The 19,318-nt window shown below is 41.6% G+C and overlaps 28 non-coding genes across 28 annotated transcripts; all 28 read left to right on the top strand.

Annotated features, from left to right (window-relative positions):
* Positions 1-3,528: 3,528 nt before the first annotated feature.
* On the top strand, positions 3,529-3,600 carry trnae-cuc (transfer RNA glutamic acid (anticodon CUC)). Its single transcript has one exon. It is a non-coding gene; the product is annotated as a tRNA-Glu (tRNA).
* Positions 3,601-3,854: 254 nt separating this feature from the next.
* trnae-cuc (transfer RNA glutamic acid (anticodon CUC)) lies at positions 3,855-3,926 on the top strand. Its single transcript has one exon. It is a non-coding gene; the product is annotated as a tRNA-Glu (tRNA).
* A 569-nt stretch (positions 3,927-4,495) lies between these two features.
* On the top strand, positions 4,496-4,567 carry trnae-cuc (transfer RNA glutamic acid (anticodon CUC)). The gene has a single exon. It is a non-coding gene; the product is annotated as a tRNA-Glu (tRNA).
* A 246-nt stretch (positions 4,568-4,813) lies between these two features.
* trnae-cuc (transfer RNA glutamic acid (anticodon CUC)) lies at positions 4,814-4,885 on the top strand. Its single transcript has one exon. It is a non-coding gene; the product is annotated as a tRNA-Glu (tRNA).
* Positions 4,886-5,133: 248 nt separating this feature from the next.
* trnae-cuc (transfer RNA glutamic acid (anticodon CUC)) lies at positions 5,134-5,205 on the top strand. Its single transcript has one exon. It is a non-coding gene; the product is annotated as a tRNA-Glu (tRNA).
* A 243-nt stretch (positions 5,206-5,448) lies between these two features.
* trnae-cuc (transfer RNA glutamic acid (anticodon CUC)) lies at positions 5,449-5,520 on the top strand. The gene has a single exon. It is a non-coding gene; the product is annotated as a tRNA-Glu (tRNA).
* A 254-nt stretch (positions 5,521-5,774) lies between these two features.
* Positions 5,775-5,846, top strand: trnae-cuc (transfer RNA glutamic acid (anticodon CUC)). The gene has a single exon. It is a non-coding gene; the product is annotated as a tRNA-Glu (tRNA).
* A 248-nt stretch (positions 5,847-6,094) lies between these two features.
* trnae-cuc (transfer RNA glutamic acid (anticodon CUC)) lies at positions 6,095-6,166 on the top strand. The gene has a single exon. It is a non-coding gene; the product is annotated as a tRNA-Glu (tRNA).
* A 242-nt stretch (positions 6,167-6,408) lies between these two features.
* On the top strand, positions 6,409-6,480 carry trnae-cuc (transfer RNA glutamic acid (anticodon CUC)). The gene has a single exon. It is a non-coding gene; the product is annotated as a tRNA-Glu (tRNA).
* A 243-nt stretch (positions 6,481-6,723) lies between these two features.
* trnae-cuc (transfer RNA glutamic acid (anticodon CUC)) lies at positions 6,724-6,795 on the top strand. Its single transcript has one exon. It is a non-coding gene; the product is annotated as a tRNA-Glu (tRNA).
* Positions 6,796-7,736: 941 nt separating this feature from the next.
* Positions 7,737-7,808, top strand: trnae-cuc (transfer RNA glutamic acid (anticodon CUC)). The gene has a single exon. It is a non-coding gene; the product is annotated as a tRNA-Glu (tRNA).
* Positions 7,809-8,055: 247 nt separating this feature from the next.
* On the top strand, positions 8,056-8,127 carry trnae-cuc (transfer RNA glutamic acid (anticodon CUC)). The gene has a single exon. It is a non-coding gene; the product is annotated as a tRNA-Glu (tRNA).
* An 803-nt stretch (positions 8,128-8,930) lies between these two features.
* On the top strand, positions 8,931-9,002 carry trnae-cuc (transfer RNA glutamic acid (anticodon CUC)). The gene has a single exon. It is a non-coding gene; the product is annotated as a tRNA-Glu (tRNA).
* A 345-nt stretch (positions 9,003-9,347) lies between these two features.
* Positions 9,348-9,419, top strand: trnae-cuc (transfer RNA glutamic acid (anticodon CUC)). The gene has a single exon. It is a non-coding gene; the product is annotated as a tRNA-Glu (tRNA).
* A 243-nt stretch (positions 9,420-9,662) lies between these two features.
* On the top strand, positions 9,663-9,734 carry trnae-cuc (transfer RNA glutamic acid (anticodon CUC)). Its single transcript has one exon. It is a non-coding gene; the product is annotated as a tRNA-Glu (tRNA).
* A 243-nt stretch (positions 9,735-9,977) lies between these two features.
* Positions 9,978-10,053, top strand: trnae-cuc (transfer RNA glutamic acid (anticodon CUC)). The gene has a single exon. It is a non-coding gene; the product is annotated as a tRNA-Glu (tRNA).
* A 252-nt stretch (positions 10,054-10,305) lies between these two features.
* Positions 10,306-10,377, top strand: trnae-cuc (transfer RNA glutamic acid (anticodon CUC)). The gene has a single exon. It is a non-coding gene; the product is annotated as a tRNA-Glu (tRNA).
* Positions 10,378-11,394: 1,017 nt separating this feature from the next.
* On the top strand, positions 11,395-11,466 carry trnae-cuc (transfer RNA glutamic acid (anticodon CUC)). Its single transcript has one exon. It is a non-coding gene; the product is annotated as a tRNA-Glu (tRNA).
* Positions 11,467-11,831: 365 nt separating this feature from the next.
* On the top strand, positions 11,832-11,903 carry trnae-cuc (transfer RNA glutamic acid (anticodon CUC)). The gene has a single exon. It is a non-coding gene; the product is annotated as a tRNA-Glu (tRNA).
* Positions 11,904-12,147: 244 nt separating this feature from the next.
* On the top strand, positions 12,148-12,219 carry trnae-cuc (transfer RNA glutamic acid (anticodon CUC)). The gene has a single exon. It is a non-coding gene; the product is annotated as a tRNA-Glu (tRNA).
* A 417-nt stretch (positions 12,220-12,636) lies between these two features.
* Positions 12,637-12,708, top strand: trnae-cuc (transfer RNA glutamic acid (anticodon CUC)). Its single transcript has one exon. It is a non-coding gene; the product is annotated as a tRNA-Glu (tRNA).
* Positions 12,709-12,951: 243 nt separating this feature from the next.
* trnae-cuc (transfer RNA glutamic acid (anticodon CUC)) lies at positions 12,952-13,023 on the top strand. Its single transcript has one exon. It is a non-coding gene; the product is annotated as a tRNA-Glu (tRNA).
* A 521-nt stretch (positions 13,024-13,544) lies between these two features.
* trnae-cuc (transfer RNA glutamic acid (anticodon CUC)) lies at positions 13,545-13,616 on the top strand. The gene has a single exon. It is a non-coding gene; the product is annotated as a tRNA-Glu (tRNA).
* A 560-nt stretch (positions 13,617-14,176) lies between these two features.
* trnae-cuc (transfer RNA glutamic acid (anticodon CUC)) lies at positions 14,177-14,248 on the top strand. Its single transcript has one exon. It is a non-coding gene; the product is annotated as a tRNA-Glu (tRNA).
* A 243-nt stretch (positions 14,249-14,491) lies between these two features.
* Positions 14,492-14,563, top strand: trnae-cuc (transfer RNA glutamic acid (anticodon CUC)). The gene has a single exon. It is a non-coding gene; the product is annotated as a tRNA-Glu (tRNA).
* A 241-nt stretch (positions 14,564-14,804) lies between these two features.
* trnae-cuc (transfer RNA glutamic acid (anticodon CUC)) lies at positions 14,805-14,876 on the top strand. The gene has a single exon. It is a non-coding gene; the product is annotated as a tRNA-Glu (tRNA).
* A 562-nt stretch (positions 14,877-15,438) lies between these two features.
* trnae-cuc (transfer RNA glutamic acid (anticodon CUC)) lies at positions 15,439-15,510 on the top strand. The gene has a single exon. It is a non-coding gene; the product is annotated as a tRNA-Glu (tRNA).
* A 243-nt stretch (positions 15,511-15,753) lies between these two features.
* trnae-cuc (transfer RNA glutamic acid (anticodon CUC)) lies at positions 15,754-15,825 on the top strand. Its single transcript has one exon. It is a non-coding gene; the product is annotated as a tRNA-Glu (tRNA).
* The last annotated feature ends 3,493 nt before the right edge of the window (positions 15,826-19,318 follow it).

Raw genomic sequence — 19,318 nt, 5'->3', positions numbered from 1 at the left:
AGGGCAATAGTGATTATTAATGTGGAACATCTGAAGTTAGGCCCATGAGAGTGGGAATTAATTTTCCAGGAGTTCCTTTTGTAATGAAGACTGAGCGGTGACAAAGCACCCTCTAGTCTATAGAGGAAACACATCTAGGAAACAGACAGGGAAGTCAAGTATAAGCAGAGGAGGAAGAACAAGCCAGGTGCTGATAAGTACATATTTTTTCTTGTACTATGCTTAATCAAAGTTCTGTGATGCTGACACTTGGTTATACTACTTGAGTATGTTCTATTCCAGTATATACAGATGGTTATAAATTAAAGGGAAAACAACATAAAGCGTCTCCACAACAGTGTAAACAGTTTGGTGATCATGTAAATAATATGAATTGCACATTTGTTGGTGAATGTGCACCACTAATGTTGAATAGGACCTGGGTCCTGCCTCATGTAATCATTTGGCCCTATCTTTAGGAAGGAACCTGTGTCAAAATCTAATTGTAAAACCATTGTTCTAGTTAATAATGTTTTCAAATTGTGTATTTTCCTAAATAAAGTTGTATTTTATCAAACTACCACAAACAAACTTTCAGGTTTTTCAGTATTATAATACTGCTGGGTTTCTGGCCCTCAGAATATATGAAAGGTACCATCTAGTGCACTGTGTTTACTGTTCGTAATGGGAACCTGGAGGCAAGAGGTGCCCAACAGCAAATCTTTGTCCTGAGGCCCCTAAACAAGTTACAACAGTGCAGTTGTCATCGAAATGTTGATGTTCAAACATCTTCACATCCTGAAAGAGCAGGCACTCAATCTAAATAATATGTGTACCAGTTATATATTCATCATTTTTTGTAAATTAAAGACATAAGTAAAGGCAGTAGAAGCAGAAGTACCAGTGGTAATAATACTACTACTGATGAAAGAGACAATTTAAATGCAATCATGTCTTTGACTATTAATATTAACACCCGTATGGCTCTTAATGGCCGTAATAGTGCTAACAATCATCACTTTCTCCACCATGAAAGCCTTTTTCAGAGTGTCAGGCAGGTCTATGCTTTTAGCTCAATCTCGTCTGTCTCTTATCACCTCTCATCAGCAGGAAAGACGTTGGAAGGAGGGGGGTTGGCGGGGGCTGCTCATCCGAGGCAAAGAGGAGAGCCAAAAGAAGGCAGCATCCTTATCAAAGGCCTGGGTGCTGAGCCTTGGTTAAAAATAGAAACTGAGGGAGATTGGCATCGATTTCTGCAGGCGTTGACGGCCCGATTGACAGCAGAACGGCAGCGTCGGGCTGTTGAGCCATCGAGGGAATCCGGCAGACTGCCTATGATGAGATGAGATGGGAAGATAACTTCTGACAAGCCCTCCACCCGCTACCCATCTCTAATCACCCGGTCTGCACACACACACACACACACACACACACAAACATTCACACACAAAAAGAAAAAGTAATTACCACATGCACACACACTTGCTGCCCCCTGAGCAAGTAATGGGACTTTGGCTGGCTGAGCATCCACCTGTCCGTTGTCTCCTGCCAAGCCAAAGCTCACGTGCTCACACACATACAAAATACCTCTGGATGTCCCTCCACAGTGACGAGCCGCCGTCCTTAAGGGTTATCTCACTAAATGATCTACCATCAGTAAATAGCGCCTAATATCCATGAGACGCTCCGAACGGAGATGTCAGTGACCTTTGTTTTACTGCTGTAAATGAACTCCACTAAGTGATTACTGTTATTACACTGTCTGCTTTACTACACTTGGATGATGTTCATCTCCCCAAGGTGTGAGCAGTAATTCAGCCAAGCATGTGTGCCCGGCATGCTAATATCAATATTTCTGAGCTGTCACTATGAAAATATAATGTCTTTACATCATAAAAGGTTCCTGGCCTCTTTGAAGAAATATTTTGACAATTTGGGAAATGTGTTTATTCGCCTTCTTGCTGATAGTTGGATGAAAAGATTGCTACCACTCTAGTATCTGTCGGCTAAATATGTAGCTGTAACCAGAGGCCGGTTAGCTTAGCATGCAAACTGGAAAGACCTTTAAAGCTCACTAGTAAACACGTACTATCTCCTTTGTTAAATACCTACAGAAAATCTAAACATAGCTGTTTAAGCACTGTTCCACTCTTTATGCTAAGCTAATTAGCTCCTCTGGTCGGCTCCAGCTTTGTATGGAACGGACAAATATGAGATTGGACTCAATCTACTCTTCTAACTAAAAGAAAGAAAGCGAAAGAGCACAATTCCAAAAATCTCAAACATTTCTTTAAAAACCAAGTGTATTATCAAATGTAGAAGACCTTATAGCCAGATTCAACAAAAAAATAGTTGAATCTAATGAGGATATAATTCAAGCAAGTTCCTCTGGAAACCACGATCTGCTCAACAAATAAATTTAACCAAGTGTCGTATATACCTAGCTAAACAGTGTCCAAGTACTCCACCTGATAAAATGTCTTAAAATTGTGAATAATCTTTCTTTTGCACTGGTTTATTTTGGATCCATTGCTGCAGAAAAACCACCTAAGATTAAATAAAACATTAGTTTTACAAATTGCCTCTATAAAATGGTAGATTCAAAGATATTGAGCAATCATTAGTAAAAACAATTACTTAATGTTTCAGTGTTGTGCACATATTCTGTAATCTTGCAGGTTTATTGCAACATTTGGACTTAAAACCAGTCTTGAAAATGTATTTTATTGATGAAAATGTTGGATTCATGGATGGGACATTTGTCACACACTCTTTGTCATCCTCGATTTAAAAATGATGCAATAAAGCCAAGATAATCATCATTAAAACGCCAAAACTTTGACTTCTTATAATTAGGTGATTTGCAGCAATCTGCCACAAGGACTCTGTCAATCTGTCAGCTTGATTCTCCTCCTGTTAGAAGCGCCTAAGAGACAATTACTGTGGGCTCCTCCTAATTAGAAACTCATTGAAATTTATGAGTGCCTGTTATGAATTATTGAGTTCTGTTTCCTGGGAGGGACACGATTAGGGAAGTTTAAGCAAGTGAATTCGTTAAAGGCCCCTTTGTCGGTGTGATTGTCCAGGTTTTGTTGGATTATAACACGGTGTGTGTCTCCCTCTAGTGGTGCACAGAATAAATTGTATATTTGAAGTGGTATATATTGGTATATTTGAAGACTTGCCAGGCAAAGTGAGAAAAACAAGTACCAAAATAAATAAAACAACTTGTTTTTTTATTGTTTGTTATGAAATGTATATGCCTAGTATGGCTGTGTACACCTTAGCCGTTGTTACAGCGGCCCTATTTTCATACACTTTGAGTTGCTAAATTTGCCTAGTAATTTTGTGATATGAAGAGACACATGCAGAATACAGTGTTCATGATGAGTTGGAAATTTGGAAATCTTACCTCCAAAGCTCTGTGTTGGATCCCTTGTTCATGGAATGCTAGGGTGAAATGCTTGTTATTTACTTAACACACACAATTTTGTGACACATTGATTATTCATTGAAGTGAACTCACATAGTTCTGTTCTTGCCAGTGTGTCCCTGATGGTCTAGTGGCTAGGATTCGGCGCTCTCACCGCCGCGGCCCGGGTTCGATTCCCGGTCAGGGAATTCTAATTTGATGTTACTTATCTTCAAGTCAAGTGGTTTATTAGTTAATTTACGTTGATATCATAATTTAGCTTTGCCCTGCCACACTGATGGTCTCGTAGATGAAATTTGGAAATCATACCTCCAAAGCTCTGTGTTGGATCCCTGTTCATGGAAGGCTAGGGTGAAATGCTTGTTATTTACTTAACACAATTTTGTGACACATTGATTATTCATTGAAGTGAACTCACATAGTTCTATTCCCTGCCAGTGTGTCCCTGATGGTCTAGTGGCTAGGATTCGGCGCTCTCACCGCCGCGGCCCGGGTTCGATTCCCGGTCAGGGAATTCTAATTTGAAAATTAATGATGTTACTTACCTTCAAATAAAGTGATGGATTTACATTGATGTCATAATTTAGCATGGCCCTAGCACACTGATGGTCTCGTAGCAATAATTTGGAGCTCTTATTGCGAAGGTCTTTGTAGAGTTCATGGAATGCTAGGGTGAAATGCATGCAATTTATTTAACACAATTTTGTGACACATTGATTATTCATTGAAGTGAACTCACATAGTTCTATTCTTGCCAGTGTGTCCCTGATGGTCTAGTGGCTAGGATTCGGCGCTCTCACCGCGGTCAGGGCGGCCCGGGTTCGATTCCCGGTCAGGGAATTCTCATTTGATGTTATTTATCTTCAAGTCAAGTTGATTTACGATGATATTATAATTTCGCATTGCCCTGCCACACTGATGGTCTCGTAGCTGAAATTTGGAAATCTTACCTCCAAAGCTCTGTGTTGGATCCTTGTTCATGGAAGGCTAGGGTGAAATGCTTGTTATTTACTTAACACAATTTTGTGACACATTGATTATTCATTGAAGTGAACTCACATAGTTCTATTCCCTGCCAGTGTGTCCCTGATGGTCTAGTGGCTAGGATTCGGCGCTCTCACCGCCGCGGCCCGGGTTCGATTCCCGGTCAGGGAATTCTCATTTGATGTTACTTGTCTTCAAGTCAAGTGGTTGATTTACGTTGATATCATAATTTCGCTTTGCCCTGCCACACTGATGGTCTCGTAGATGAAATTTGGAAATCTTACCTCCAAAGCTCTGTGTTGGATCCTTGTTCATGGAAGGCTAGGGTGAAATGCTTGTTATTTACTTAACACAATTTTGTGACACATTGATTATTCATTGAAGTGAACTCACATAGTTCTATTCCCTGCCAGTGTGTCCCTGATGGTCTAGTGGCTAGGATTCGGCGCTCTCACCGCCGCGGCCCGGGTTCGATTCCCGGTCAGGGAATTCTCATTTGATGTTACTTATCTTCAAGTCAAGTTGATTTACGATGATATCATAATTTCGTATTGCCCTGCCACACTGATGGTCTGGTCTCGTGCTGAAATTTGGAAATCTTACCTCCAAAGCTCTGTGTTGGATCCTTATTCATGGAAGGCTAGGGTGAAATGCTTGTTATTTACTTAACACAATTTTGTGACACATTGATTATTCATTGAAGTGAACTCACATAGTTCTATTCCCTTGCCAGTGTGTCCCTGATGGTCTAGTGGCTAGGATTCGGCGCTCTCACCGCCGCGGCCCGGGTTCGATTCCCGGTCAGGGAATTCTCATTTGATGTTACTTATCTTCAAGTCAAGTTGATTTACGATGATATCATAATTTCGTATTGCCCTGCCACACTGATGGTCTCGTAGCTGAAATTTGGAAATCTTACCCCCAAAGCTCTGTGTTGGATCCTTGTTCATGGAAGGCTAGGGTGAAATGCTTGTTATTTACTTAACACAATTTTGTGACACATTGATTATTCATTGAAGTGAACTCACATAGTTCTATTCCCTGCCAGTGTGTCCCTGATGGTCTAGTGGCTAGGATTCGGCGCTCTCACCGCCGCGGCCCGGGTTCGATTCCCGGTCAGGGAATTCTCATTTGATGTTACTTGTCTTCAAGTCAAGTGGTTTATTAGTTGATTTACGTTGATATCATAATTTCGCTTTGCCCTGCCACACTGATGGTCTCGTAGATGAAATTTGGAAATCATACCTCCAAAGCTCTGTGTTGGATCCCTGTTCATGGAAGGCCAGGGTGAAATGCTTGTTATTTACTTAACACAATTTTGTGACACATTGATTATTCATTGAAGTGAACTCACATAGTTCTATTCCCTGCCAGTGTGTCCCTGATGGTCTAGTGGCTAGGATTCGGCGCTCTCACCGCCGCGGCCCGGGTTCGATTCCCGGTCAGGGAATTCTAATTTGAAAATTAATGATGTTACTTACCTTCAAATAAAGTGATGATTTACAATGACATCATAATTTAGCATGGCCCGAGCACACTGATGGTCTCGTAGCAAAAATTTAGAGCTCTTATTGCGAAGGTCTTTGTAGAGTTTATGGAATGCTAGGGTGAAATGCATGCAATTTATTGAACACAATTTTCTGACACATTGATTATTCATTGAAGTGAACTCACCTATTTCTATTCGTTGCCAGTGTGTCCCTGATGGTCTAGTGGCTAGGATTCGGCGCTCTCACCGCCGCGGCCCGGGTTCGATTCCCGGTCAGGGAATTCTCATTTGATGTTATTTATCTTCAAGTCAAGTTGATTTACGATGATATCATAATTTCGCATTGCCCTGCCACACTGATGGTCTCGTAGCTGAAATTTGGAAATCTTACCTCCAAAGCTCTCTGTAGGATCCCTAGCCATGGAATGCTAGGGTGAAATGCATGCAATTTATTTAACACAATTTTGTGACACATTGTTTATTCATTGAAGTGAACTCACATAGTTCTATTCTTGCCAGTGTGTCCCTGATGGTCTAGTGGCTAGGATTCGGCGCTCTCACCGCCGCGGCCCGGGTTCGATTCCCGGTCAGGGAATTCTCATTTGATGTTACTTATCTTCAAGTCAAGTTGATTTACGATGATATCATAATTTCGCTTTGCCCTGCCACACTGATGGTCTCGTAGCTGAAATTTGGAAATCTTACCTCCAAAGCTCTGTGTTGGATCCTTGTTCATGGAAGGCTAGGGTGAAATGCTTGTTATTTACTTAACACAATTTTGTGACACATTGATTATTCATTGAAGTGAACTCACATAGTTCTATTCCCTGCCAGTGTGTCCCTGATGGTCTAGTGGCTAGGATTCGGCGCTCTCACCGCCGCGGCCCGGGTTCGATTCCCGGTCAGGGAATTCTAATTTGAACTTAACACAATTTTGTGACACATTGATTATTCATTGAAGTGAACTCACATAGTTCTATTCCCTGCCAGTGTGTCCCTGATGGTCTAGTGGCTAGGATTCGGCGCTCTCACCGCCGCCCTGCCAAGGGTTTACGATTCCCGGTCAGGGAATTCTCCCTGCCACACTGATGTTATCTCGATGAAATTTGGAAATCTTACCTTCAAAGCTCTGTAGTTGATTTATGGAATGGCATATCATGAAATGCCCTGCCACACATGGTTGTGACAAATTGATTAAATTGAAGTGAACTCAAAGTTCTGTTCCCTGCCAGTGTGTCCCTGATGGTCTAGTGGCTAGGATTCGGCGCTCTGCTTGTTATTTATTCCCGGTCAGGGAATTTTCATTTGATGTTACATTTCAAGTCATTCATTGAAGTGAATCATAATTTCTATTTGCCCTGCCACACTGATGGTCTCTTAGCTGAAATTTGGAAATCTTACCTCCAAAGCTCTGTGTTGGATCCCTGTTCATGGAAGGCCAGGGTGAAATGCTTGTGGCTTAACACAATTTTGTGACACATTGATTATTCATTGAAGTGAACTCACATAGTTCTATTCCCTGCCAGTGTGTCCCTGATGGTCTAGTGGCTAGGATTCGGCCAGGGTTCGATTCCCGGTCAGGGAATTCTCATTTGATGTTACTTATCTTCAAGTCAAGTTGATTATTCGATGATTGATATCATAATTTTGCGCCACACTGATGGTCTCGTAGCTGAAATTTGGAAATGCCGTCCACTGATGGTCTCGTAGATGAAATCCTCCAAAGCTCTGTGTTGGATCCTTGTTCATGGAAGGCTAGGGTGAAATGCTTGTTATTTACTTAACACAATTTTGTGACACATTGATTATTCATTGAAGTGAACTCACATAGTTCTATTCCCTGCCAGTGTGTCCCTGATGGTCTAGTGGCTAGGATTCGGCGCTCTCACCGCCGCGGCCCGGGTTCGATTCCCGGTCAGGGAATTCTCATTTGATGTTACTTATCTTCAAGTCAAGTCAAGTTGATTTACGATGATATCATAATTTCGTTTGCCCTGCCACACTGATGGTCTCGTAGCTGAAATTTGGAAATCATACCTCCAAAGCTCTGTGTTGGATCCCTGTTCATGGAAGGCCAGGGTGAAATGCTTGTTATTTACTTAACACAATTTTGTGACACATTGATTATTCATTGAAGTGAACTCACATAGTTCTATTCCCTGCCAGTGTGTCCCTGATGGTCTAGTGGCTAGGATTCGGCGCTCTCACCGCCGCGGCCCGGGTTCGATTCCCGGTCAGGGAATTCTCATTTGATGTTACTTTATCTTCAAGTCAAGTGATTTACGATGATATCATAATTTCGTATTGCCCTGCCACACTGATGGTCTCGTAGCTGAAATTTGGAAATCTTACCTCCAAAGCTCTGTGTTGGATCCCTATTCATGGAAGGCTAGGGTGAAATGCTTGTTATTTACTTAACACAATTTTGTGACACATTGTTTATTCATTGAAGTGAACTCACATAGTTCTATTCCCTACCAGTGTGTCCCTGATGGTCTAAATTCTCATTTAATGTGATGTTACTTATCTTCATTGTATTCATTGATCATAATTTCGCTTTGCCCTGCCACACTGATGGTCTCTGTGAAATTTGGAAATCTTACCTCCAAAGCTCTGTGTTGGATTTATTTCATGGAAGGCTAAAATGCTTGTTATTTACACAATTTTGTGACACATTGATTATTCATTGAAGTGAACTCACATAGTTCTATTCCCTGCCAGTGTGTCCCTGATGGTCTAGTGGCTAGGATTCGGCGCTCTCACCGCCGTCTCGATTCCCGGTCAGGGAATTCTATTTGAAAATTAATGATGTTACTTATCTTCAAGTCAAGTTGATTTACGATTTATGATATCATAATTTCGCATTGCCCTGCCACACTGATGGTCTCGTAGCTGAAATTTGGAAATCTTACCTCCAAAGCTCTGTGTTGGATCCCTGTTCATGGAATGCTAGGGTGAAATGCTTGTTATTTACTTAACACAATTTTGTGACACATTGATTATTCATTGAAGTGAACTCACATAGTTCTATTCCCTGCCAGTGTGTCCCTGATGGTCTAGTGGCTAGGATTCGGCGCTCTCACCGCCGCGGCCCGGGTTCGATTCCCGGTCAGGGAATTCTCATTTGATGTTATTTATATTCAAGTCAAGTTGATGTACGATGATATTATAATTTCGCATTGCCCTGCCACACTGATGGTCTCGTAGCTGAAATTTGGAAATCTTACCTCCAAAGCTCTGTGTTGGATCCCTGTTCATGGAAGGCCAGGGTGAAATGCTTGTTATTTACTTAACACAATTTTGTGACACATTGATTATTCATTGAAGTGAACTCACATAGTTCTATTCCCTGCCAGTGTGTCCCTGATGGTCTAGTGGCTAGGATTCGGCGCTCTCACCGCGCTACTGTGAATTTTGAATTCATTGAAGTGAACTCACATAGTTCTATTCCCTGCCAGTGTGTCCCTGATGGTCTAGTGGCTAGGATTCGGCGCTCTCACCGCCGCGGCCCGGGTTCGATTCCCGGTCAGGGAATTCTCATTTGATGTTACTTATCTTCAAGTCAAGTTGATTTACGATGATATCATAATTTCGCTTTGCCCTGCCACACTGATGGTCTCGTAGCTGAAATTTGGAAATCTTACCTCCAAAGCTCTGTGTTGGATCCCTGTTCATGGAAGGCTAGGGTGAAATGCTTGTTATTTACTTAACACAATTTTGTGACACATTGATTATTCATTGAAGTGAACTCACATAGTTCTATTCCCTGCCAGTGTGTCCCTGATGGTCTAGTGGCTAGGATTCGGCGCTCTCACCGCCGCGGCCCGGGTTCGATTCCCGGTCAGGGAATTCTCATTTGATGTTACTTATCTTCAAGTCAAGTTTTTTACGATTGATATCATAATTTCGCTTTGCCCTGCCACACTGATGGTCTCGTAGCTGAAATTTGGAAATCTTACCTCCAAAGCTCTGTGTTGGATCCCTGTTCATGGAAGGCTAGGGTGAAATGCTTGTTATTTACTTAACACAATTTTGTGACACATTGATTATTCATTGAAGTGAACTCACATAGTTCTATTCCCTGCCAGTGTGTCCCTGATGGTCTAGTGGCTAGGATTCGGCGCTCTCACCGCCCCGGTCGGCCCGGGTTCGATTCCCGGTCAGGGAATTCAAATTTCTATGATGTTATTGAATTAAAAAAAGTCAAAAAGTTGATTTACAATTGATATCATAATTTCGTATTGCCCTGCCACACTGATGGTCTCTTAGCTGAAATTTGGAAATCTTACCTCCAAAGCTCTGTGTTGGATCCCTGTCATGGAAGGCTAGGGTGAAATGCTTGTTATTTACTTAACACAATTTTGTGACACATTGTTTATTCATTGAAGTGAACTCACATAGTTCTATTCTTGCCAGTGTGTCCCTGATGGTCTAGTGGCTAGGATTCGGCGCTCTCACCGCCGCGGCCCGGGTTCGATTCCCGGTCAGGGAATTCTCATTTGATGTTACTTATCTTCAAGTCAAGTTGATTTACGTTGATATCATAATTTCGCATTGCCCTGCCACACTGATGGTCTCGTAGCTGAAATTTGGAAATCTTACCTCCAAAGCTCTGTGTTGGATCCTTGTTCATGGAAGGCTAGGGTGAAATGCTTGTTATTTACTTAACACAATTTTGTGACACATTGATTATTCATTGAAGTGAACTCACATAGTTCTATTCCCTGCCAGTGTGTCCCTGATGGTCTAGTGGCTAGGATTCGGCGCTCTCACATTAAACACAGGTTCGATTCCCGGTCAGGGAATTCTCATTTGATGTTACTTATCTTCAAGTCAAGTTGATTTACGATGATATCATAATTTCGTATTGCCCTGCCACACTGATGGTCTCTTAGCTGAAATTTGGAAATCTTACCTCCAAAATCTAGGGTGAAATGCATGCAATTGTTTATTCATTGAAGTGAACTCACATAGTTCTATTCCCTGCCAGTGATGGTCTATTTGGAATTTCAAATTCTCACCTTCAAAAGCTTTACGTGATATCATAATTTCGGATTGCCCTGCCACACTGATGGTCTCATGGAAGGTTCATGGAAGGCTAGGGTGAAATGCTTGTTATTTACTTAACACAATTTTGTGACACATTGATTATTCATTGAAGTGAACTCACATAGTTCTATTCCCAGCCAGTGTCCCTGATGGTCTAGTGGCTAGGATTCGGCGCTCTCACCGCCCGGCGGCCCGGTTCGATTCCCGGTCAGGGAATTCTCATTTGATGTTACTTATCTTCAAGTCAAGTTGATTTACGATGATATCATAATTTCGCTTTGCCCTGCCACACTGATGGTCTCGTAGCTGAAATTTGGAAATCTTACCTCCAAAGCTCTGTGTTGGATCCCTAGTTCATGGAAGGCTAGGGTGAAATGCTTGTTATTTATTTAACACAATTTTGTGACACATTGATTATTCATTGAAGTGAACTCACATAGTTCTATTCCCTGCCAGTGTGTCCCTGATGGTCTAGTGGCTAGGATTCGGCGCTCTCACCGCCGCGGCCCGGGTTCGATTCCCGGTCAGGGAATTCTCATTTGATGTTACTTATCTTCAAGTCAAGTTGATTTACATGATATCATAATTTCGTGCCCTGCCACACTGATGGTCTCGTAGCTGAAATTTGGAAATCTTACCCCCAAAGCTCTGTGTTGGATCCCTGCCATTCATGGAATGATGGTCTAGTAGGTGGAATTCTATTTGATGTTACTTATCTTCAAGTCAAGTGGTGATTTACGATGATATCATAATTTCAAACTGATGGTCTCGTAGCTGAAATGTTCCAAAGCTATTTCCCTACATGGAAGGCTAAAATGCACAATTTTTAACACAATTTTGTGACACATTGATTATTCATTGAAGTGAACTCACATAGTTCTATTCCCTGCCAGTGTGTCCCTGATGGTCTAGTGGCTAGGATTCGGCGCTCTCACCGCCGCGGCCCGGGTTCGATTCCCGGTCAGGGAATTCTCATTTTGATGTTATTTATCTTCAAGTCAAGTTGATTTACGATGATATCATAATTTCGCATTGCCCTGCCACACTGATGGTCTCGTAGCTGAAATTTGGAAATCTTACCTCCAAAGCTCTGTGTTGGATCCTTATTCATGGAATGCTAGGGTGAAATGCTTGTTATTTACTTAACACAATTTTGTGACACATTGATTATTCATTGAAGTGAACTCACATAGTTCTATTCCCTGCCAGCGTGTCCCTGATGGTCTAGTGGCTAGGATTCGGCGCTCTCACCGCCGCGGCCCGGGTTCGATTCCCGGTCAGGGAATTCTCATTTGATGTTACTTATCTTCAAGTCAAGTTGATTTACGATGATATCATAATTTCGCATGATGGTCTCGTAGCTGAAATTTGGAATTTGGGTGAAATGCTTGTTATTTACCACAATTTTGTCACATTGAATTCTCTTTGCCATGGATTGGATCTCTCATTGATTCCCGGTCAAGTCATTTGATGTTACTTGTCTTCAAGTCAAGTTGATTTACGTTGATATCATAATTTAGCTTTGCCCTGCCACACTGATGGTCTCGTAGATGAAATTTGGAAATCTTACCTCCAAAGCTCTGTGTTGGATCCTTGTTCATGGAAGGCTAGGGTGAAATGCTTGTTATTTACTTAACACAATTTTGTGACACATTGATTATTCATTGAAGTGAACTCACATAGTTCTATTCTTGCCAGTGTGTCCCTGATGGTCTAGTGGCTAGGATTCGGCGCTCTCACCGCCGCGGCCCGGGTTCGATTCCCGGTCAGGGAATTCTCATTTGATGTTATTTATCTTCAAGTCAAGTTGATTTACGATGATATCATAATTTCGTATTGCCCTGCCACACTGATGGTCTCGTAGCTGAAATTTGGAAATCTTACCTCCAAAGCTCTGTGTTGGATCCTTATTCATGGAAGGCTAGGGTGAAATGCTTGTTATTTACTTAACACAATTTTGTGACACATTGTTTATTCATTGAAGTGAACTCACATAGTTCTATTCCCTGCCAGTGTGTCCCTGATGGTCTAGTGGCTAGGATTCGGCGCTCTCACCGCCGCGGCCCGGGTTCGATTCCCGGTCAGGGAATTCTCATTTGATGTTACTTATCTTCAAGTCAAGTTGATTTACGATGATATCATAATTTCGTATTGCCCTGCCACACTGATGGTCTCGTAGCTGAAATTTGGAAATCTTACCTCCAAAGCTCTCTGTAGGATCCCTAGTCATGGAATGCTAGGGTGAAATGCCACAATTTTGTGAACACACATTGATTATTCATTGAAGTCCCTGATGGTCTATTCCCTGTGGCCAGTGGGTCTTGGCTAGGATTCGCTCTCACCGCCGCGGCCCGGGTTCGATTCCCGGTCATTTGATGTTACTTATTTCAAGTCAAGTGATTTATTAGATTTACGATGATATCATAATTTCGCATTGCCACACTGATGGTCTCGTAGCTGAAATTTGGAAATCTTATTCCAAAGCTCTGTGTTGGATCCTTGTTCATGGAAGGCTAGGGTGAAATGCTTGTTATTTACTTAACACAATTTTGTGACACATTGATTATTCATTGAAGTGAACTCACATAGTTCTATTCCCTTGCCAGTGTGTCCCTGATGGTCTAGTGGCTAGGATTCGGCGCTCTCACCGCCGCGGCCCGGGTTCGATTCCCGGTCAGGGAATTCTCATTTGATGTTACTTTATCTTCAAGTCAAGTTGATTTATTTACGTTGATATCATAATTTCGCATTGCCCTGCCACACTGATGGTCTCGTAGCTGAAATTTGGAAATCTTACCTCCAAAGCTCTGTGTTGGATCCCTAGTTCATGGAATGCTAGGGTGAAAATGCTTGTTATTTACTTAACACAATTTTGTGACACATTGATTATTCATTGAAGTGAACTCACATAGTTCTATTCCCTGCCAGTGTGTCCCTGATGGTCTAGTGGCTAGGATTCGGCGCTCACCGCCGCGGCCGGGTTCGATTCCCGGTCAGGGAATTCTCATTTGATGTTACTTATCTTCAAGTCAAGTTGATTTATTTACATGATATCATAATTTCGCTTGCCCTGCCACACTGATGGTCTCGTAGATGAAATTTGGAAATCTTACCTCCAAAGCTCTGTGTTGGATCCCTATTGAAGGCTAGGGTGAAATGCTTGTTATTTACTTAACACAATTTTGTGACACATTGATTATTCATTGAAGTGAACTCACATAGTTCTATTCCCTGCCAGTGTGTCCCTGATGGTCTAGTGGCTAGGATTCGGCGCTCTCACCGCCGCGCCCCGGGTTCGATTCCCGGTCAGGGAATTCTAATTTGATGTTACTTGTCTTCAAGTCAAGTTGATTTACGTTGATATCATAATTTCGCTTTGCCCTGCCACACTGATGGTCTCGTAGATGAAATTTGGAAATCATACCTCCAAAGCTCTGTGTTGGATCCCTGTTCATGGAAGGCCAGGGTGAAATGCTTGTTATTTACTTAACACAATTTTGTGACACATTGATTATTCATTGAAGTGAACTCACATAGTTCTATTCCCTGCCAGTGTGTCCCTGATGGTCTAGTGGCTAGGATTCGGCGCTCTCACCGCCGCGGCCCGGGTTCGATTCCCGGTCAGGGAATTCTCATTTGATGTTACTTATCTTCAAGTCAAGTTGATTTACGATGATATCATAATTTCGTATTGCCCTGCCACACTGATGGTCTCGTAGCTGAAATTTGGAAATCTTACCTAAAGCTCTGTGTTGGATCCCTGTTCATGGAAGGCTAGGGTGAAATGCTTGTTATTTACTTAACACAATTTTGTGACACATTGATTATTCATTGAAGTGAACTCACATAGTTCTATTCCCTGCCAGTGTGTCCCTGATGGTCTAGTGGCTAGGATTCGGCGCTCTCACCGCCGCGGCCCGGGTTCGATTCCCGGTCAGGGAATTCTAATTTGATGTTACTTGTCTTCAAGTCAAGTGGTTTATGATTTACATGATATCATAATTTCGCATTGCCCTGCCACACTGATGGTCTCGTAGCTGAAATTTGGAAATCTTACCTCCAAAGCTCTGTGTTGGATCCCTGTTCATGGAAGGCTAGGGTGAAATGCTTGTTATTTACTTAACACAATTTTGTGACACATTGATTATTCATTGAAGTGAACTCACATAGTTCTATTCCCTGCCAGTGTGTCCCTGATGGTCTAGTGGCTAGGATTCGGCGCTCTCACCGCCACGGCCCGGTTTGATTCCCGGTCAGGGAATTCTCATTTGATGTTACTTATCTTCAAGTCAAGTTGATTTACGATGATATCATAATTTCGTATTGCCCTGCCACACTGATGGTCTCGTAGCTGAAATTTGGAAATCTTACCTCCAAAGCTCTCTGTAGGATCCCTAGTCATGGAATGCTAGGGTGAAATGCATGCAATTTATTTAACACAATTTTGTGACACATTGTTTATTCATTGAAGTGAACTCACATAGTTCTATTTGTTGCCAGCGTGTCCCTGATGGTCTAGTGGCTAGGATTCGGCGCTCTCACCGCCGCGGCCCGGGTTCGATTCCCGGTCAGGGAATTCTCATTTGATGTTACTTATCTTCAAGTCAAGTTGATTTACGATGATATCATAATTTCGTATTGCCCTGCCACACTGATGGTCTCGTAGCTGAAATTTGGAAATCTTACCTCCAAAGCTCTGTGTTGGATCCTTGTTCATGGAAGGCTAGGGTGAAATGCTTGTTATTTACTTAACACAATTTTGTGACACATTGATTATTCATTGAAGTGAACTCACATAGTTCTATTCCCTGCCAGTGTGTCCCTGATGGTCTAGTGGCTAGGATTCGGCGCTCTCACCGCCGCGGCCCGGGTTCGATTCCCGGTCAGGGAATTCTCATTTGATGTTACTTGTCTTCAAGTCAAGTGGTTCCGGCACACCGGTATACAGGAGGATGAGCCGTCCAGTGAAACATCCGTGAAAACATCATGACATTACGTCACTGCACCGCTACTGTGACAAACACGAAACATTAAACACAGAGAATAAAACATTAAATAAAGATAATGATCTTTCGTTTATATGTATGAACAAATGTCTCAATAAAGTTATTGAATTTAAAAAAAAAAAAAACTACCCTTAATGCAATGCGCGGTGCTCGCCGGAACCTATTTCAAACAAATGTCTCAATAAAGTTAAATTAAAAAATAAATAAAAAAATAAATAAATAAATAAAATCTACCCGGCATGCAATGCGCGGTGATCGCCGAACCTATTTCCCGGTCACCGGGATTCTACCGGGACGGCCTCCTCTAGCTCCCAGACGGCTCAACCTCCTCTAGCTATGCTAGCTATAGGAGGGAGGTTGAGCCGGCGGTCCACCGGTACCGGTACCGTGAAAAACACCGGTAATCCGGTACACCGGTATACAGGAGGATGAGCCGTCCAGTGAAACATCCGTGAAAACATCATGACATTACGTCACTGCACCGCTACTGTGACAAACACGAAACATTAAATACAGAGAATAAAACATTAAATAAAGAAAATGATCTTTCGTTTATATGTATGAACAAATGTCTCAAGAAAGTTATTGAATTTATTGAAAAAAAAAAAAAAAAAAAAAAAAAAAAAAAAATTAAATAAATAAATAAAATTTACCCGGCATGCAATGCGCGGTGATCGCCGAACCTATTTCCCGGTCACCGGGATTCTACCGGGACGAATCCCGGACGGCTCAACCTCCTCTAGCTATGCTAGCTATAGGAGGTTGAGCCGGCCGGTCCACCGGTACCGGTACCGTGAAAAACACGGCATCCGCACACCGGGTATACAGGAGGATGAGCCGGTGAAACATCCGTGAAAACATCATGACATTACGTCACTGCATCGCTACTGTGACAAACACGAAACATTAAACACAGAGAATAAAACAAACAAGATAATGGTCTTTTCGATATGTATGAAAAATGTCTCAATAAATAAAAAAAAAAATAAAAAAATAAAAAATAAAGAAATAAATAAAATCGCATGCATGTTTGTATTTCAACAAATGTCTCAATAAAGTTATTGAATTAAAAAAAAAAAAAAAAAAAAAAAATAAAGAAATAAATAAAATCTACCCGGCATGCAATGCGCGGTGATCGCTGGAACCTATTTCCCGGTCACCGGGATTCTACCGGGACGGCTCCTCTAGCTCCCGGACGGCTCAACCTCCTCTAGCTATGCTAGCTAGAGGAGGTTGAGCCGGCGGTCCACCGGTACCGGTACCGTGAAAAACACCGGTAATCCGGCACACCGGTATACAGGAGGATGAGCCGTCCAGTGAAACATCCGTGAAAACATCATGACATTACGTCACTGCACCGCTACTGTGACAAACACGAAACATTAAACACAGAGAATAAAACATTAAATAAAGATAATGATCTTTCGTTTATATGTATGAACAAATGTCTCAATAAAGTTATTGAATTTAAAAAAAAAAAAAAAAAAATTAAAATAAAAAATAAATAAATAAATAAAATCTACCTGAATGCAATGCGCGGTGAAACCTATTTCAAACAAATGTCTCAATAAAGTAAATAAAATTGGCATGCAATGCGCGGTGATAACCGGAACCTATTTCAAACAAATGTCTCAATAACGTTATTGAATAAAAAAAACAATTAAAAAATAAATAAATAAATAAAATCTACCCGGCATGCAATGCGCGGTGATCGCCGGAACCTATTTCCCGGTCACCGGGATTCTACCGGGACGGCTCCTCTAGCTCCCGGACGGCTCAACCTCCTCTAGCTATGCTAGCTAACCTCCTCTAGGATGCTAGCTATAGGAGCTGGCCGGTCCACCGGTACCGGTACCGTGAAAAACACCGGTAATCCGGCACACCGGTATACAGGAGGATGAGCCGTCCAGTGAAACATCCGTGAAAACATCATGACATTACGTCACTGCACCGCTACTGTGACAAACACGAAATATTAAATAAAGAGAATAAAACATTAAATAAAGATAATGATCTTTCGCTTATATGTATGAACAAATGTCTCAATAAAGTTATTGAATCTAAAAAAAAAAATAATAAATAAAAAAATAAAAAAATAAAATCTACCTGGCATGCAATGCGGGTGATCGCGGAACCTATTTTTCCTGGTCACCGATCTGCAGGGACGCTCCTCTAGCTCCCAGACGGCTCAACCTCCTCTAGCTATGCTAGCTATAGGAGGTTGAGCTCCGGCCCACCGGTATCCGCGGAAAAACACCGGTGGTCCGGCACCGCATACAGGAGGATGAGCCGTCCAGTGAAACATCCGGTGAAAACATCATGACATTCGTCACTGCACCGCTACTGTGACAAACACGAAACATTAAATAAAGAAAATAAAACATAAAATAAAGATAATGATCTTTCGTTTATATGTATGAACAAACAATATAGCTGTGTCTCAAAGAAGTTATTGAATTAAAAAAAAAATAATAAAAAAATAATAATAATACCCGGCATGCAATCGCGGTATTCGCGAACCTATTTCCGGTCACCAGGATTCTACCAGGATAGCTCCCTCAGCTCCCCGAGCCCGACCAACCTTCTCTAGCTATGCCCAGCTAGGAGAAGTTGAGCATTATTTCCCGCAGTACCGGTACCGTGAAAAACACCGGTAATCCGGCACACCGATATACAGGAGGATGAGCCGTCCGTGGAAACATCCGTGAAAACATCATGACGTTACGTCACTGCACCGCTACTGTGACAAACACGAAACATTAAATAAAGATAATAAAACATTAAATAAAGAGAATGAAACATTAAATAAAGATAATGAAACATTAAATAAAGAGAATAAAACATTAAATAAAGATAATGAAACATTAAAATAAAGAGAATATAACATTTAATAAAGATAATGAAATACTAAATGAATAGAATAAAAACATTAAATAAAGATAATAGATGATGTTTCAGCTTTCGTGGCATCAATTCTAAGATCTTAAAAATAAGAACTTGAAAATGTAAATATATATATATATATATATATATATATATATATAAATATATTGTGTTTTATATGTATGAACAAAATGTCTTCAATAAAGTTATTGAATTAAAAAAAAAAAATTAAAATTAAAAAAGAAATAAAATTAAAATTAAAAAATAAATAAATAAATAAATCTACCGGGCATGCAAATGCGCGGTGATCGCCGGAACTCATTTCTCGGGCCGTCACCGGGATTCCCATCGACGCTCCTCTAGCTTCCCAGACGGCTCAACCTCCTCCTAGCTATGCTAGCTTAGGAGGTTGAGCGCCGTCCACCGGGTACCGGTACCGTGAAAACACCGTAATCCGGCACACCGGCATACAGGAGGATGAGCCGCTCCAGATAA

Source organism: Anoplopoma fimbria, chromosome 23, assembly GCF_027596085.1.
Source record: "Anoplopoma fimbria isolate UVic2021 breed Golden Eagle Sablefish chromosome 23, Afim_UVic_2022, whole genome shotgun sequence".
NCBI lineage: Eukaryota > Metazoa > Chordata > Actinopteri > Perciformes > Anoplopomatidae > Anoplopoma > Anoplopoma fimbria.
The sequence above is the reverse complement of the archived record's forward strand: the minus strand, read 5'-3'. Positions and strand labels throughout refer to the sequence as shown.